This window comes from Polypterus senegalus, chromosome 3 (assembly GCF_016835505.1).
Source record: "Polypterus senegalus isolate Bchr_013 chromosome 3, ASM1683550v1, whole genome shotgun sequence".
In the NCBI taxonomy this organism is placed as follows: Eukaryota; Metazoa; Chordata; class Cladistia; order Polypteriformes; family Polypteridae; genus Polypterus; species Polypterus senegalus.
This window is the reverse complement of record NC_053156.1, coordinates 167,962,461-167,975,723: the sequence shown is the minus strand read 5'-3', so window position 1 is coordinate 167,975,723 and position 13,263 is coordinate 167,962,461. Positions and strand designations below refer to the sequence as shown.

At 36.6% G+C, this 13,263-nt stretch overlaps 1 protein-coding gene and 1 non-coding gene across 2 annotated transcripts in view; one reads left to right on the top strand and one right to left on the bottom strand.

Moving 5' to 3' along the window:
• dusp23b (dual specificity phosphatase 23b) overlaps positions 1-9,678 on the bottom strand; it is a 106,281-nt gene extending 96,603 nt beyond the window's left edge. Inside the window, exon 1 of the mRNA XM_039748198.1 lies at positions 9,593-9,678. The gene's annotated coding sequence lies outside the window, so the exon portion shown is untranslated. The remainder of the gene's footprint in view (positions 1-9,592) is intronic.
• Positions 9,679-9,937: 259 nt separating this feature from the next.
• Positions 9,938-10,020, top strand: trnal-cag. Its single transcript has one exon. It is a non-coding gene; the product is annotated as a tRNA-Leu (tRNA).
• Positions 10,021-13,263: the final 3,243 nt, after the last annotated feature.

The window sequence follows — 13,263 nt, the reverse complement described above, 5'->3', positions numbered from 1 at the left end:
AGATATTGTGTAATGGACACAGGGAAGCTGGTCATGTGGTGGCTTGTTTTGTGTCTCATTATTGTTTGGCTGCTAATTAAAGAAAAAGAAACAACTATGGGGCCTGAGTCAAGTTAATTAAAAGAAGTAATCAGCAGCAAAAACTGGTCACCAATTAAGAAGATGGTAAGAATGGAAACCTGCAGCCACTGCGACACTCCAGGGCTGGAGTTCACCACCCCCGGGCTAGAGTAAATGTTTGCTAAACCGCCGTCTTTCTTACCTTGGCGATCCACTTGAGTAAAGCTGTAAGGCTTTGAGGTGCTGATTTGATTAAAACAGCCGCACCATCAGAGCTAAGCCACATTTCACTTAGTGCAATAAAATCAATTTTCCTATCACTAATAAGATCGTTGATGGAAAACGTCTTGTTGGTTAATGCTCTAACATTTAATAAAGCCATATTTAATGTTTCAGAAGAGCAAAACTGAACTGAATTGTATGTGAATTATGGGTATTCAAGATAGAAATTAAGTTATTTTTATTAGCGCTGCTCTGTGCATATTTTTTATTTAATGTATAATCTGTTTTTATAGTTTTAATACATTGTTCATCATGAGGTGTAATTGTAATTAAGCTATTCGTATTTATGCCACACTGCCTAGTTTTTTTACATGCATTGAGGTTAGTTATTACAGTGTTAATGCAGTGTACTCTGGAGGAAGATTTTGTTACTGAATTATCACGTCCTAGCAAAGCATTATGGAAAGGGTTAGGAGTAAAAACAGACAGTCAAGAGAGATGAAATAATAGAAACTACTATTAATAATTGTAAGAACAGAAGGTACAAAAGGTAGAAAAGACCTCCTTAAGAAGTCGAAGAGGGACAACATCAAGGAGGGAGCCAGATGGCTTCATCCTGGAAACCAGCTGCTTTAAAAAGGGGAGAGTGACAGGCTCAAAGTGGTCAAACATAGCCAAAACAAGGTATTAAAATGGATGGATCATGAGAAGGTCGTGAAATTAGGGCCCTAGTGCTTACAAACTTCTTAAAAAAAAATAAAGATAGACAGGTTCATGAACAGTAAGAACAGAACTCAAAGTGTTAAAAAGTACACAGGGGTTGTGAGAGTTAGAGCCAGTAACTTCATAAAACAATTTGGATCTAGCAGCTTTCAAAACTTTCTGATAACACAACCAAACACTCTCTCAAAAGAAACCTGCAACCTGTCCTTTTTCCACCTCCGTTCAGCTCTCCAGCACTCCAGTCTATAGGCACGGGTATTAGCATTTAACCATGGCTCTGAGCAGGGTTTTAGTTGCCTGTGTTTTAATGGTGCTACAGCCCACAGCAGTTTGGCAAGCAGAATTAAACTGAAGTGTTTGCTCCTCAGTATTGGAAGACACCGAGGTTTGTGCGGTCACTTCATAATTAAAAAAAGCAGAAAACTGAGCAGCAGTGGAAGATTTAAGAGCACAACAGCGCAAAAAAGGTGTGTACGGTTTAGCAAATTGACAGACAAGAACACAATAAAAAAAACCACAGACATATGGTCCAAAAACACTGCATCACTAATTTCCAGATTAAGAACAGATACGCCGTGAGAAAATCCACAAGATCCAATGTATGCCCACGTTCCTGAGTGGGACCATTTACAGACTGAATTAGACTAAAAGAGTCCATTAAATCTAAAACATCCTTCAACAAAGGCTTCTCAGTAAAACAAACATGAACATTAAATTCCCCAACAATTAAAACTTGGACATATTTTGGCATAAATTCAACCAAGAAATCAGAAAAGTCACTTTTAAAATCCTTATTATACTTTGGTGGATGATAAACCACTGCACAAAGCAGCACAGGAGAACGACCCAACTCAAAAAGACTCAGTTCAAAGGTGGAGAAAGAAACAGCTAGAAACCGCTATTTACAATCGAAGTTAGAATTGAAGACAGTCGTTAAACCCTGAGAACCGCAGGGAATTAAAATACGAGCAGCCACACGGCAACAATTAAGATAAGACTTTGGACTCACGGGAGACAACCATGTTTCAGTTTCACAGAGGTAATCCAATCCATGAGAAGCGAAGAAATCCTTTAAGATAAAAGTTTTGTTCATTACAAATCTAGCATTCACTAGACCCATCCTGATGAAAGCCGGGTCTGAAGCCGCAATAGCGAGTGGAGCATGCGGCAAAGGCCACAAATTCTGGAGATTTGTGTCTCGCCAGCACAGGTGAAGTGGGCAGGGACGCGGAGGCAGAATCGCCTGATCCAAGCCAAAAACAGGTACCAGCCAGGACTCCACAACGTCCCAGGAGGGCCATGACGCAAAAAGGTGAAGAACTGATCTATGTTGAGCCAGAAAAACTTTGGGAGATCAACCCAAACAGGCCTTTACCTTCATCATCCGCCCACCAAATTTACCTTGGTGTCTGTGACGCTTCCTCCCGCAAGGTGAACCTGGAAAAAGGTAGAGGAATTCCGGTATTCCAGATACAGTAGGAGCTGGGGATGAGGAAAATCTCGTCCTCCATTGTTGAACTGTACAAGTTTTACAGCAGACAAAAAAAGTCCCAGAAGTGTTTGGCGATCATACACCAGTAGTGAGTTGACATTTTGCATGACACACACAACAACAAAAACATAAGCAAAATAGAGAGCGGTAGACGACATGCCACACACACACTGGCACCATCCCATCCCCTTATTTTGTAGTAATAGATGTAATTAACGGTTAATTTATGTTTGTACTAAAAAAAGAAAATTCCAAATTGATTTTATGGTACCTTTATTTACATCATTAAAGTCATTTCTTGATTGAATCATCTGCTGTTTTGGTAACTTGATTGTTTTAAGAGAGTGAGAGAAGAATGAAGGGTGTGGAATGTGTTTAAAGTAAAGTTCCAGTCAGGATGAAGGAAATTTCACAGAAATAATTATCTGATCACATACACTTACAAATTAAAATATGAATCACCAATATAGAAATAATGAAATTCAAAAATATTTTGAAATATTTTGGATTTAAATTTTTGGAATGATATGTTTAATACTTTCTGGAATGGTCAGAAAATTTATTCTGGTTTGTCTAAATTTTATTCTTTTTGTTTATAAATATGAAATAAAATGTTTGTTTATAAATATGAAATTAAATGACAGAGAATACAGTTCATATTTGTTACTCATATATTTCTTAATGATGTGTATTAAAAAAAAAAACTTATAAATCATGGAAAAAGAAGTATGTTTTAAACAACAATTATGGATTATGGAAGATCTTTATAGTGAATACAATAATCACTACCTTATCACCTTATTTTGAAAAGTAAAGAAATAAGTTTAAAAATTACTACTGTATCACCTTATTTTAAAAAGTTATAACAATAAAGAGTCTGATCGAGTCGACATTCAAGTACTGGGCAATGGGACATTATTATTAAAAGCGGAGGAGGTGGTGAAAACTGTAGAGGGTTAAATCTATTACATTATACTAGCTGTGTAAGCCCGTGCTTTTTCCTAGAAACTATTGAAACTATTAGGGGAAAAAAAAAAAATGAAATGTAGAGATGTCAAGTAATTGAAAGGAACTATTCTGGGCATCTCTCTCCTAGGAGGATTAATTTTGCCAACGTTCTCGCATCGCTTGCGAATTAGCGGTGGGAGGAAAAGTAAAAGGGATACAGTTTTGCCGATGTTAGCGTCTAATGACTTTGTCGTTTGTCTGAGGTTTTGTTTTGCTGATGTGCTGGCCCAGTTTGTGCTATTAGTGGCTACGCGATTTTTTTGTTTCCTCAGGGGTGGAGCCCTTACCCTGACTCCACCTCTCACTTCCGGGCCGGTCAGACACACATATTTCCACATGTAGACGTTTACAAAAATACAAAGCTCCCTGTTTCTACTTTAGTGTAAATAAATGTAAATTATGACATAATAAAGGCTAATTTTTGTCACGTTAAATATTGCAAATAAACATTGATTACTTCAGAACAACAATAATGTGTGGTCGTTGGATTTTGTAATACGGTTTACATGTGAAGATTGCAGTACAGAGGTGAAAAGATCATATCTTGAAGCAGCTTGTCTATTCTGTTGCCATTTCTTTGGTGTACATCCTTCTTTATCTTACTCTTTATATCATTTATGACATTCTTAATATTATTTGTTTTTCCCTCTTAGCACAGTAATCATTACCTTTAGCTCAGACAGATCATTTCTATCTTCTCTGCATGGAAGCAGAGTTGCGAGTCAAGCTGGAGTTGATACTGCTGATTCACAGGGGATATTGGTATTGGGGGAATTGGTAGTAGATGATAGCAGGGATAGAGGCCATGCTCAGCTCCGATAATCAGCTCAGGATCAATAAATTATCATTGACTGCATCACTTGCAGTTTTGCTCCCACTTTCAGTCTCGACTGGAACCGATACTACAGTGTGAGGTCCTGGCAGAAACTTTAATTTGCTTATTTCTTCCAAGTCATTATCTAGCAGGCCATATCTGGCAGCTTTGAAAAAAGCTGTAGCTGCCTTTTTCTTATCTTTCTGTACCCTTGGTCTGCTGCTCATGCTTTAAACATATATATACTTATATATATGTTTAAGTAGTGTATACTTATATATACACTTGTAATTAAATCTTCTCGGGTTGACTAAATACTGGATACCACAGAATGATAGTAAAAAAAGTAAAAAACACTGCTGCTAGTGGATGTATATGTCCTAGACTTCCACCTCTCACATTGGACAAGACCAGCTGCTTTAGGATGTAAAAGAACAGGAGGTACTTTAAGTAATAACTTTGCTGCAGGTTTTAAAGTCATTCTAGCAAAAATTGAACAAATATACAGGAAAGTATGAGTAAGTTTGAGAATAAAATCAGAGAACCGGGTGCTCAGCTTGAAGAAGTTAAGCAAACGCTTATGACTTGTATAGAAAATGATGACCAATTGACATCTGCTGCTGACAAAAAAGCAACTGCTGTGGAAACCAAATGCAAAGTGCTCTGTGATATAGACATAGAAGGAACAACATCAGAATCAAAGGTTTCTCTGAAAACTGCGAAAGTCCAAACCCAGTGAAATTCATAGATGGACTACTATCTAAAATAACTGGAGAGAACTTTAAATTGGAAACCAAGATCACAGCAGTTTACTGCATACGTGTATTAAATGCCTCAAACCTAACTGTCAGTACTATCATACATTATCTCAGTTTCCAAGGGGACTACTTTACATCACTCTATGCCAGGTTTATTGCATCTGGTCTGTACTATCATAAGATAACTTAATGTTCATTTTTTCTACACCACTGCTGGGGGTTTGTTTTGTCTTGGATGTGCTGTGTCTCTTGGCATGTCAGAGGACTGGGACTTTGCCAAGTGTGGTCTAGCCTCACTGTGGGATGCAAAATAAGGGAGGACTATGGGGGCTTCAAGGTGGAGAGCAAGTTATTTTTTATTTATCCTTTCTACCCTGACAACAATAAGTGCCAATATGACCACAGGCTCTGTATAGCCTTAATACTTTTCAAAAATTTGAAATCAAGGTTAAAGTTATTTTATAAAACAACATAATACTTTTACTTATGTTTACAAAATGTCCCCAAATGTTCAGAAGCAGCTTTGTGAGATGGAATATCAAAGTTCTCAATCACGATCTAAAGAGAAAAATAAAGTATTTTCTCACCTAACAGGTCTAAATGCCAAGATATTTTTAGAGAAGACTCATTTAATAAATAAGGACAAGTTTCAGTTTCAATGAGATTGGATTGGCCAAATCTTTCAATCCAGTAATACAAAGAAATCTGAATACACAAAACAATCTCATTTGTAGTATTAGATATAGTATCTGACCCTGAAGGGCAATATGTCATGGTGTAATTTATTTCAATCTTACGTAATTTTGATAAATATTTATGCACCTAATGCGGACGAGATAGATTTAATCCAAAATTTTTTGCATCTATTCCTTACATGAATACTCATAAAATTATAATGGCCAGAGGCTTTAACTGTGTTTTAAATCTAAACATAAATAGGTTTTCAACTATAGTGAGAACACCTAACACTGCTAAAATCATCACACAGTTTGTAATAAACCAAAACTTATCAGACCCATGGAGATTTTCAAATGCAAACAAAAGAGCATATGCCTTCTCATCAGTACATTACAATTATTCAAGAAATGGTCATTTCTTTATTAACAACAGTGTATTGCCCACTATCAAATCTTGCAAGTACAGTACAATGCTACTGTTATCTCCAACCATGTCCCTCTGATCATGGAGCTTAAATCACTATGTTCTACACACTCATCTTGTAGCTGGAATCTTAACCTACTGTCATTAGCTGATGAGAAATGAACAGATATCATCTCCAAGCAAATTGATTATTTTTAGAGACAAATGCATCCTCAGAGGTCTCTCTACAGGAATACTATGTGAAACTCTGAAACCTTTATAAATTAATAAATTGGAAACCAAGTAGGTTTCAGAGGTAATCAATGAAATTACAAGAATAGATCAAGAATATGTCTGGTTTCCAAATGAGGCACTTTATAGGCAAAGACAGGTTTTGCAAACAGAATTTAACCTCTTGACAACAAAAGAAACAGAACAGCTCTTCTTTAAATCACAACATCAATACTATGACTAAGATCTTAGCTCAACAAATCCACAAGCAGGAAGTTCATAACATAATAGCAGAAATTACCAACACAGATTTAGATAAAATCATTGACCACAGAAATGTAACTCACACATTTAGAGTACAAAATTCCTTTTATTCTATGCAGTTTAAAGATGATAAGACACAATCTCAAGAGTTTTTGACATATTCCAAATAACACAGCTTGAAACTCTTAGTGTAGAGGAAATGGATAAACACCTCTGACACCCTCAGAATTACTAGACACTAAAAACGCACTCGAAAGTGGGAAAGCAGCAGGCCCCGATGGATACCCTGTGGAATTTTATTTAAAAAATTCAAATAAGTTAGCTCAACTACTATGAGCAACATTTACAGAAGCTAGACACAACAAAATTCTACCTCAAACTTTTCACCAAGCGTTAATAACTGTCTTTCAAATAACGACTTATTACAATGTGCATCATACAGATCAATTTATCTTCTGAATAATGATGTTAAGATACTATCCAAAGTTCTAGCAAGAAGGAATTAGAACGTGCTTCCCTTTGTAATAAAGACCAAATTGGATTTATTAAATGCAAGCACTTAGTTTCTGATCTTTGATGTTTGTTTAATGTAACATACTTAGCCATGTATCACAGATCTTATTATCTTTGCACAAAGAAAAAGCATTTGACGTAGTTGCATGGGACTACCTATTTACCACATTGCACAAATTTGCATTAGGCCAAACTACTCTATACAAGTCAAAAAAAACCCATTTACATTAACAACATTTCAAATTAGAATGCGGTACTTGACAAGGACAAAGACAACTATCACCATTGCTCTTTGCAATCACCATTGGACTTCTGAAATGCATTACAGATAAAGGGGATTACCAGAGAAGGATCTGAATACACAATATCACTATATGCTGATGGTACTGTATATATCAGACCCACAAAATGTCCGTTCCACTAGCCCTAAATGTACTAGCAGAATTTCAAAAAATACCTGGACTCACAAAATTAATTTGAATAACAGTGTGCTTTTTCCAGTGAATTCTCCAGTACACGATATTAGACTGGACACCTTGCCATTTATTTTAGCAGATCAGTTCAAATACCTGGGGGTAAACATCAAAAGTAAATATAAAGATTTTTTTCCACAAAATTTTGCTATCTGAATGGAAGAAAATTAGATGTAAACAGACAGTCTGTCCTACATCTCACATTAGCAGGGAGAATCAATGCAGTCAAGATTAACATCCTTCCCAAGCTTCCATTTCTATTTAATAGCATCCTTGTATACTGTACATTGACAAATTATTCTTTAAGAAATTAGATTAAATTATAACCTCAATTATTTGGAATTCAAAACATCCATGCATCCAAAGGGTGACTCTACATTGCCCTAAAGCAGAAGGGGGCATGGACACTACATGACTTTCAATTTTATTACTGGGTGGCTAATATACAAGTTATCAGGACCTGAAAAATCGACACCAATTGATGAACATACACAAACCAGGTTTGCAATAGAAATAAAATCTCACTGTGCTGTTTTATATGCACTAATTTGTGCCCAAGCAAATCCAAATTATTGTCAATATGCAGTAAATACAATTGTCCATCAATCACTCGGAATATGGAACCAATGCGGGAAGCACTATAGGACAAAGAACCTTTTATCTGTTGCACCAATACATGATAATCACTGTTTTCTACATTCTCAAACCTACATAGTATTTAATGTATGGAAAACATCCAAGATTAAAACATAGATAATGTCTTAGCATCTTATGAACGATTACACTTTAAATTTAAGTTACTATCAACATAACGTTTCCATTACTTTCAAATCAGAAACTCTGCTAAAAGGAACCTGCCCAGAGGCAATACTGATTAGTCTTGAAGATCCAGACAGCATCTCAACGATGTATAAAAACACTTTAAAGTTTATACCTTTCAAAGATAGGTATGTTGGAGAAAAAAATCTTTCTGTTAACATTTCTGAAGCAAAATAAAAAAAGCAAAATCATGTGAATTAACTTGGACAATTCTATCGATTGAAGAGGATACAGCTACAAAAAATTGTGGCTGTGGCGCAAATGCGCATTGACAATAATTAAAATTATGTTTGTATGATAAGAACTTGAAAATGCAGAGTGGAAAATGAAAATTCAATGAGTAACAGGGGGCACAGTGTTTATTTGCGTTTTACTCATCATTTTTGTAGTTTCAATGTTGTTCAGACTGAAAATGCAAATGATTTTATTTAATTTTATTTTTAATTCTTGCTGCATTCTTGCGTATTGACGTTGAAAAATAAATGGCAAAAGAGAGATTGCATTCTAATTTTCTTTTTTTGCCGAAAATACCTCTCACACTACGCAAGGATACCTTGAAAAGCACACATTTCTAAATAAACTTCACACGTCGCAATACTGCAAGAGTACTTGGTTAGCAATTAATCGGTGTAAAGCGATTTCACCAAAAATGTCTACAAACAAGTGTGGTTAAACTGCACATTATTTCTAATCGTTAAACGTCTACATTCATTTTAGTTTAACATTCCGAAGTATTCCGGACATATGCATACTAAAAGTGAAGTATGTAAGCGCTCAGCATAGAACTATCCATCTGTGTCCGAGAAAAACTATTTTTAACTCGGCGTGTGCCGACTGTAACCTGTCTTATACAGTATATTACTTTTTCAGATAAGTAAATTAAAAACACCAGTCTGCATGAATACAGTATCATTAATTGGCATAGGGTTTTCCCCCGTTTTTAGTTTTTCAACTCACATTAAACAGATGTCTTTACAAATTCAACTACCAATATACCAAAACAAAAACACACTTTTACAGGCCTTCCTTTAATATTAAACAATAAATCCACTTCTCTTTGCCAAAATGACTATTGTGGGCATTTCTTGAAGAAAAACAAACCAAAATGAAGAAGATACAAAAGCTGATTGCCAACCTTTCACTGCGTGTAATGAAACTCCCAGCTACTCGGTTTAGACGAGACGAGATAGACGACAGGACTCTTAACGGGCAGGCAGCAAGAAGAAGAGGCTCCGCATGTCCGTGACGTCTACCAATCCACATACCGCCTCCATTACACTTCCGCATTCGGTAAGCCAATCAGTCGTTCGGAAAGCAAAATACGAATATTTTATCCATCCTTGATTTTTGTCAGTAAATCATTTCATAGAAAAGAAAAATGCAAAATAAAAAAATATAGTAATAAAAACTTTACAAAAATTAAGAGAACTAAAAATTTTAAAAACATACAAAAATAATATACGTGAAAAGTTTGCTTAATGTCAGGATGGCCGAGCGGTCTAAGGCGCTGCGTTCAGGTCGCAGTCTCCCCTGGAGGCGTGGGTTCGAATCCCACTTCTGACAAGTACTGCTTTTTTTAACCTTTGCCTTTAATTTATATTAAACATAATGATCACCTTCGTAATTGATTTTTAATTCCAATGAACATATGTTTGTACTGGATAACTGAATAATACATGTGGTTATACTACTGGTGCATTCATCAACCATTGATGCACTGTCTTGAAATGTAGTAGTGTTAACCAATTGGATATCGCTGATGAATTTGAACAGAGCCGGGAGCAGTTACTATGTCAGTGATTGCTAACCTTTTGGACTTGGCACGTCAAAAATTCTGAAAATGCCTAAGCTGACTCTGCTGGCGTGTCGTCCACGTTAATTCTTTACATACTAATTAATCTGAAATTAAAAAAAAAAAACGTTTATTTAAAAATATACAGCCCAAACAAGTGTGGTGCTAGATATTAAACACAGTAAAGGAAAAATCAGTGACGTACATGAGCACGGGTAATTGGACAAAATATTTCACTAAAATTACCCTATTTTTAATAGTAATTTTGAATTGAACTGAAAAAAATATGAAACACATTTCATTTGATTTGATATCAATAAATGGCTTTTATGTTGCCGAGTTTTAATGGTGGGGGGTGTGTGAGATATGGTTAGGAGCAAGCACTGATATAGTGCATTGCCGAACCCACTACACGACAAACTAACTCAGGATCCCAGGTTAGGACCCAAGTGCAGCCATGCAACGGGTGGTAGATACCTCAGCACCACACTAGTTCAGATGGAGTGGAACAGTGTGATGTTTTAACAGTAAGTCTGAAATTGAAAGTATTGTAGCGTTCTGTTCTTTATTGTAGAGTTCTGTTCTGCAGTTTGTGTTCTGTGATTTACATCCCTCTCAGTTATTTATTCTGTTGTTCCTGTTATTTCTGATGGACTGTAATAGAGTGGAAGGTAAAGGAGGTTCCGGAGGGATGGGGGGTGGAGACGAGGCTAGGAGCGCTGTGAAAAAGGAGGAGGGGTGTGGGGTGAGGGAGGAGAGGAGGACGTTCTTGTCAAACTAACTAAGAGAGTTTTATTATTGGATTGCTGTCTGTTCGGCGTGGTTGCGGCTAACAGCAACCATTTTTTTTGTTTGTGACTAATAAAGAGGGAACTAACCAAGTGACCGTCTCGGATCGTCATTACGTCTGGAAGACGCTACAGTATGTACTTTCCGCACATCAAGCCAAAAGAAGCAGCACTAACTTAATCTGTCAATCGGTTTCTTTTGTCCGTTTTAATATTGCTTAACACCAAGAATAAGGTCTCGCCAAAGTGTGACGAAGAAAATAAGACAGCATTAAGAGGGACAGTTGAAAGAAAAGTAAAACAGCACACGCTTAGAAATGAAAACTACTTGCCCTTTGCAGAAGTGTAACCACGGAGAGAAAACAATGTCAGCACTGCACTTTACAGACTCTACATACACAGTACAGTAGGCTATACCGAAATAGTCTTTGGGCTTAATACATTCCTTACCTCTGCAACAGTGTTGTTTACGGAAGCTGTGAACCGCACAATGAAAAAAGTAATAACCCTCATCTCGTACGTATCCCGTATGTATGTGAAAATATCACGAACGTATTACGTACGATATACGTACGAGATGAGGGTTATCCCATATTTTTTTCATTGTGCGGTTTAGATCTTCCGTATTTGTTGATCTAGCACCTAGCATAAAATAATTCAATACACTTCACATGAGCAACGAATGTAAAAGCAGATTTCACACTAACGCTGATAGTGCGCTCTTTTTGGCGACTGTAGTTGCAGATCTCGTACTTGCGACATTAAAATAAACTTCCAGTGCAGCGGTTAAAAGTCAACTGGGACCTCATGTATAAACGGTGTGTACGCACAGAAATGTTGCGTAAGAACTTTTCCACGTTCAAATCGCGATGTATAAAACCTACACTTGGCGTAAAGCCACGCACGTTTCCACGATACCTCATGCCTTGTCGTACGCAAGTTCTTCACTCGGTTTTGCAGACTAGCGGCACCCAGCGTCAAAGCAATGCTACTGTTCCTGTGTGGTTACTCCTTATTTTCCTGATGCGGCTTTATAAATACACTGAAACTAACCGCATATTGTTTATTAGTGTAATGCATCTGATTGTAATTAACTTGTAACAATATAATGGCCCAGGGAACAGCCATAGTATTCCAAATACCATAACTGCTTTAGCGTTGTTACTCTCACTGCACCTTCTTCTTCTTCCAGCTTACTCCCATTAGGAGTTGCCACAGCGGATCATCTTTTTCTGTATTACTCTCACTGCACCACTCAGAGTATTTTTATCACTGTATCTCAGTGTGAATCACAGCAGCAGTTGATCAGAAAGAGAATTATCGGTATACAGCTTCAAGCACATGCTACCTCAGCCACAGCAAAATGTTTCAAAGCCTTTCCTGTACGGACCTTGCGGTTCAGAAACAGTTTTATCCCAAGAACTATAAATGCACTCAATCAAGTGCTCCTTGTAGAACTGTTTGTACTTATAAGTACAATTACCTCACTGTAAACTTGCACTACAGTTATATTACACAACCTGTGCTACTTTATAAAGCGCGTATTTACATATGATGACAATATCATTTTTAAGATGAAATGCAGCAAAATATGTTTATTATATTATAAACATAAAACTTTAACTTCATTTAAATAATCTATATTCTTCACTGGGACTGGCATGAAGGATAGAATAATTAAACATGTACTACGAAGATATTTCAATGTTCTTTAAACGTTTTGAAGAATCGGCGCTCTAAGCTTACAGATGGCTTAACGTCTATTACAGAGCTGATTGTGTGGCGATCGGTTACTTGGAGAAAGAAAAGCAAGGACTGCAGGGGCGGCCACGCCAATATATACTGAATATAAAACAGAAAGAGAAAATAACGACACAGCTAAAAACGCAGCAACAAATTTCGACAAAAGTTAAACGAATGTGTCATGAGCACGAGGCAGCTATGCAGTATCCGCAACGGACGTGGCCATTCACCGTGCATAAGATAACATATTGACATTGGCGAAGAGGCTTCTGTGTCCTGTCGGAGGAAGAGAGCCGGTTTAAGAAGGAAGTAGTGATTCACACACATAAAGCACATAGAAGATCACATACAAAACAAAGCATTTAATGTGCTTTACTTTAATTACGATGTGATTTGAGAAACTGGTTAATTAAACGATTTTAAGATGAAGTTTATGATGTTGTACTTTAATGACAAAATAAACTACATGATTAAAGTGGAAAT